This window comes from Berghia stephanieae, chromosome 2 (genome assembly GCF_034508935.2).
Source record: "Berghia stephanieae isolate SIO BIC M18660-M18661 chromosome 2, UCSD_Bste_1.3, whole genome shotgun sequence".
NCBI classification, from domain to species: domain Eukaryota; kingdom Metazoa; phylum Mollusca; class Gastropoda; order Nudibranchia; family Aeolidiidae; genus Berghia; species Berghia stephanieae.
The window spans coordinates 109,584,434-109,591,031 of NC_088361.1; positions in this window are offsets into that span (position 1 = coordinate 109,584,434).

The window sequence follows — 6,598 nt, forward strand, 5'->3', positions numbered from 1 at the left end:
TCATATGAGTTTCCAATCACTGTGATTGAATGTCAATGAACTAAACTTCTAAATATAGACCGGTTGACGTCACACTTCCGTTCATGTTTTGTTTTCGTTTTTCTCTCTTCTTCTTTACTTCTTTCCAACACTACCCCTCCCTCTTTGTTACTTGCTCACGTGCAATTTGTTTTCAATGTCTGCAAGGAGGAGGTATTGGTGCTTTGCGTTTAGTTGCTTGTTCGTTTGTTTTGTTTTGTTGTTTTGTTTTTTTTTTTTTTTTTTTTTGTTTTGTTTTATTGTCTTTTATTTTGTTTGCTTGTCTGTTTGTTTGTTTCTAATTGTTATTGTTTTGTTATTTGTTGTGTTTTTTTGTTGGTTGTTATTTTTTGTTGCTTGTTTGTGTGTGTTTGTTGTTTTTGTTTTGTTTTTTTTTTTGTTTTTTTTTTTTTTTGGGTGGGGGGGGGGGGGAAGGTTGTTTGTTTGCTTTTCTTGAATTGTGTTATGTTGATTATTTTTCTTTTCTTTTTTTTTTTCAATATAGAGGAGGTAGGGAGGCAAATGTATGGTGACAGAACCAAGGACGTAATTAAATTTAAATGTCCAAGAATCAAGGAGGCCCTTCGTTGTTATTTGGACTGTACAGGTTTACAATAAATGCCATAACATCGTACACATTTTACAATGTAGTCAAACAATATAAAATCAATGCCAATTGTCTGTAAATGGTTTTAAAAAATGGATCAATAATTGTAAATGGGAAGACATGTTATCATCGTCATATCATCATCATTACCATCACCATCATCCTCATCATCACCATCATCATCATCATCATCATCATCGTCACATAACGATAATTCACACTTATTTTATTAAAGTTATATTTTAGTAATACAAACATAAGAACAGAGTTCATCTCACTCCAGTTATATTTCGGTAGGCTTAGAAAAACTTTACCTTCTAATATTAGTTTCATTCCTTTAACAGCCTTCTCTTTGAATTCAGTTCAAATTAGTGAATACTTTTCTTTCTACCTTTTGTCATGTATCTAGCCACTTATTATAAAAGCTGATTGATTTAATCTTCCTTACTCACTTCTCTCAATCACTATTGCCTTGACAGCCACTCCTCATACTCCTTAAATATTTTAAAGATTTATATCTTACTATCTGAACTTGGTGGAATACCTGAACCGCCCCCTTTCCCATCCAAGGATTCTACAACTCATCTAACCCCCCCCCCCCCCCCCCTTCTGGTTATCATTCTTATATGATCTTCTCCAAAGAAGCCTGTAACCTCACATATATATTGTGCGGCTGTGTGGTCTAGTGGTATGACACTCGCTTTCGGATCGGAAGGTCCTGGGAGCCTCGCTCGTTGCATAGTTGAGTCCTTGGAAAAGACTCTTTACTCACATTTTCTCACCGTACTCAGGTGTAAAATGAGTACCTGGCCGTTAACAGCGTTGTCTTTGTCCGAAAAATTGTAATATCGCGTAACAGGCGTCATGTCTCGTCCTACATGTTAAATGTTGCTGTTGACCAGGGACCCCTTGTAAAGCGCTTTGAGCACGTTAAGTGGATATTGCGCTATAAAAAAGCTCAATTATTTTTTTTATAATTTAATATATGTCCCTGCGGATTCCAATCTAGAGCCCTTTCTTCTAGTGCCGCGCTGAAGACCGGTCTGGACCGCGGTCCGACGGTCTTTTAGCTGTGAACCGAAGACCGGTCCCAGAGGGGAAGACCGGCGCCGGTCCTCACTTCTTATCACCTTTCCACTAGTGCGGGGCGGTCCTTGCAAGGACCACGGTCCTACGGTCTCGCGCCATAGCCTACTACTTCCCCAGCGATTCGTTGCTTCGGTTGCCTATCTTCCACCAATCACCACCCATCCCACTTAATTAATCGCACCCACCCCCCTTTGCCATACACTAAACGACACAGACGACCATACAGGCAGACGACCACCAACCTCCACTCCGCAAACCGCCCTTTCGTGTGTGAGATGGGGGGAACAGAGGCGCACGCCTTGGACGATTCCATTATACGGGGTAAATTTCAAAATTTACCACACCATAATGATCGCAATGACAATGATCTATGGTGAAGGCATGACCCCTCTTCTCTAATGGGTTATTGTTTGAAATGTATGTGACTACAAAAGATGTGTGTGTTTGTGTGTGTGTGTGTGTGTGTGTGTGTGTATGTGTGTGTCGAACCTAGCAAGTAGCAAATCCGATTCTTTGTTTTCTTTTGTCCATCTCTTGTCACCACTCCTTTCTATCGCAGTGTTGTCATTAAAAATAATACAATAATATTAAAATTTCGTTTGGTGTTTTTACTAATCAAATAATATGAGTTTCATTAGTTTCTTCCTTCCAAAAAACCCAGTTAAAAACGTCTGAATTTTTAAAAAGTCCAATAGAATATTTGGGGACCCCGATAGCTCAGTTGATAGAGCACTCTCTTTATACGCAAAGGGCCAGAGATCGATCCCGGGTGCAGTCGATTTTTTTCTGAATCCCTGTCTACTCAGCAATGAATGGGTAGCTGAGTTTGTTAGATCTGGTGAAAAGTCACCATCGACCCCTCTTATCACCTCATCCACCCCCTCTTATTATAACTTCACGTCTCTCTCTTACTCTTCAATGCTCGCTGCCCTCTAATGTGTGTGTGTGGGGGGGGGGGGGGGGGGGAGGGGGGGGGGGTAGGAGTTGCGTTTGTGTATCAACGCCACGAACAACTCGATCAACGCCTTGGGCGATGCCATTATCTCCGTTAATGGGGATAAATTTCAAATTTTATTAAATTATCGAAGTAACAATGAAGTACGGTGAGCAAATAAAGAAGGCATCACCCCTCTTCTCTAATTAGGTTACAATTTGAAATGTGTGACTACTCCGTGTGTTTTACTCCTGTAGGCCACGGTTTTCATCGTGTAGCGGTCTTTAACGGTTCAAGAATGAACGATCCCACGCTCTCAAAGGTCAAACCGGTTCGAATTTCCAACAGTCTCTCAGGAATGTTCAATGTCGAAAAGGACCGGTCCTTGCGGTCTTCATTTCCCAAGGACCGTAGGACCGGGGTCCTTAAGCTTGCCAAGGACCGCCCCGCACTACTTTCTTCCCCCCCCCCCCCCCCCCCCCCACCTTTCCCACTTCTTTATTCATTTGTTTATTTACATTTTTGTGTTATTGTTATGGATGAAATGGCGAACCTGGACGGTCCAGTGTGCCAAAGACCGTGACCTTCGTAAAGTTATGGCCTGATACTGACCAAAAAAATTACGTCAAAATGCCAGTCTTTTGCCACAAAAGAAAACAAATCGTGAGTTGTATTCAATAGTTCAACCAATGAAATAACTTGTTTCCAAGAGATCTACTAACGACAACTCACTAGGCGGTGCAAAAAAAAAACAAATAATGACGTCAAACTGCCAGTCCTTTTGGATTTCAGTATCAGGCTATAACATAACGATGGCTACGCTGACACTGACCAAAAAATGACGTCAAACTGCCAGTCCTTTTGGATTTCAGTATCAGGCTATAACATAACGATGGCTACGCTGACACTGACCAAAAAATGACGTCAAAATGCCAGTCCTTTTGGATTTCAGTATCAGGCTATAACATAACGATGGCTACGCTGACACTGACCAAAAAATGACGTCAAAGTGCCAGTCCTTTTGGATTTCAGTATCAGGCTATAACATAACGATGGCTACGCTGACACTGACCAAAAAATGACGTCAAAGTGCCAGTCCTTTTGGATTTCAGTATCAGGCTATAACATAACGATGGGTACGCAAAACCACGGGAGGAACTAAGGGTCATAGGGTAAGGTATGATGATTAGTATGTTAGATAGTGTAAAACCCAAAAATATTTACCGGCTTGGTTGCCACGTAATCATCTCCATCGATGCTGTGTTTGGCAGAGTCTAGAGACAGGGTTCGAACCACGAGCCCCAACGCCTGCAGCATAAACTCCTTCACGAATCTAACCACACGTTGAAAAAGTTGCATTGTGAATGTGTAGAACACTCCTATTTTTGTTGGGGGTTTTTTTGTTTGTTTATTTTTTGTTTGTTTGTTTTTTAAGTAAAATAAATTTGAAACAATGCGTTCAAACCCGTCACAGGTTGTCGTAAAGTTTGTGCTAAACCCGAAGCCGTGAACTAGAAATAGAAAAAATATTGGAACCCAAACGGACATAGACTAACTAGCAAATTCCCAAATTAATGAATAAATAAAGAAAGAAAGAAAGACAGAAAGAAGAAAATAAATCAATAAATAAACAAAATAAATAAATAAATAAAAATAAGTTTAAAAATAAAACAAAAATAGAAAAGGAAAAAGAAAAATAATAAACAAGAAACGTTTCGGGCACATACTCCTCCTCTACAATGAAAAAAAAAATAACAAGATTAGAGTAATACACAGTATAGCACATAATACAAAACATAATATGTAAAGATCAGTTGAAAATCGAAAAATAAAAATAAAAAGTTTTGAACTGTAACAGGCTGGGTCTGTCTGATTTGACTTGAAGCTGACAAAATCAAGAAATTAAGGAGTCCGTATTTTGGTATTTTGTTCTTTTTTGAAGCTGTTATATATTCAATTTTGTTTATTACTTTTTACAGTTCACATAGTATAACTTTTCATAATAAAAGGCGACAACGGCCAAAAGAAAGTGAACAAATTGGGGTTTATCTTTATCTGATTATCATTATTATTATTATTATTATTATTATTATTATCATTATCATTATTATTATTATTATTATTATTATTATTATTATTATTATTATTATTATTATTATTATTATTATTATTATTATTATTATTATTACTACTACTACTACTACTACTATTATTATTATTATTATTATTATTATTATTATTATTATTACTATTATTATTATTATTTTATTATTATTATTATTAACATCATTACAATCAGTATTATTATTATCATTATTACCACTATTTTAATTACTTTTTTCGCCTATTACAAGAGCTGTAACCTAACAATAATTGCCAATTTGGACAATAAAGATTATTATTATTTTTTTTAAATTAAAGTAAAAACTATTCTGGCCAAAATACAAAGCCGTTTTGCTTTTGTACGCGAGATTCCCGCGATGATTCATCACTGGATAAACAAGGCCCTTGGAGCCGGAGTTTCATCCCGGTTTCTATAGCGTGAAACTGACACTGATGACAATAGCAATTGCTTGCTATCCTTTGGATATGACGCTACTCTTTCGGAAAAAAAATTACACTCCGCCAGATCCGCTTAGAGTCTGGTGTCTCGGAGTTATAGCGCTATATAAGTTTTCAGCATTATTATTATTATTATCAAACAAACCCAGCTACCCAATCACTGCTGGGTTAACCGAGGGGGGGGGGGGGGGGGGGGGGGGTCCGGAAAAATATCTCGACTTCATCCGGGACCGATCTCGATCCCTTTTAAAATTGAGCTTTTATATAGCGCTATATCCACTAAATGTGCTCAAAGCGCTTTACAAGGGGTTCCTGGTCAACAGCAACATTTAACATGTAGGACGAGACATGACGCCTGTTAGACGATATTACAATTTTTCGGACAAAGACAAAGCTGTTAAGGGCAAGGTACACATTTTACACCTGAGTACGATGAGAGAATGTGAGTAAAAAAGCCTTCTCCAAGGACTCAACTATGCGCCGAGCGCGAGGCTCGAACTCAGGACCTTCCGATCCGAAAGCGAGTGTCATACCACAAGACCACATAGCCGCGTGTGAAGCGAGTGTTCTACCAACTGGGTTATCGGGACAAGAGGATTAACAAATTAATAATAACGACCGAAACTTAAAAGAAGTTTCAAACAATTGCCCGCGAGAAAAATAAAATCGTATTGTTCGTTCGTGGTCCTTTGGTGTGTAGTGTGTAACACATTCTGAATTCCTTGATCCGTAACCAGCGACATCTATATGAAGTCCTAGTCCGTAACCCATTTTAAGTTCACAACACATGAAAAAAAAAGCTCCGGCGACACATTATTATACTAATATCGTTCATTCTCAAATCGTTATTCAATGAATGTGTAATGTAAATTAATGTAAATTCTCTGGCCAAAATGGGGGGAGGGGGGAAGCGTTTTTTTAAGTGTACATTTTTATTTATTTTTTTCATTTTTGGTAAAAACAAATACAAAAGCCATAATAGATAGTATGCGCTTGGCTTAGAAGCTCACAACATTGTCATCTGGAAGTATAACGGAACAACACACAAAAATCTGCGTAACCATAAACTTTTATAGTCTGGAAAATACAGTTAAGTGAGAATTAAAAATAAAAAATAAAACCCGAAAAAAAACCAGAACAAACCGCGACATTTTTATTTTAAAATTTAGCTTCAAAATGCCAAACTGGCAAACATGTATTGACGACGACGACGACTACAATTCCTACAACCTCATTCACAATAACGGTAAAAAGAAGAGGAAAAAAAAAAAGACATAGATTAAATAAAATAAATAGGGTTTGAAATATTGGACGAATTTGAAGATTTACACACTTTACACTAAAGATAGAACTGAAGTTGACGTCACTCGGGTATTTGTTATTGTTTT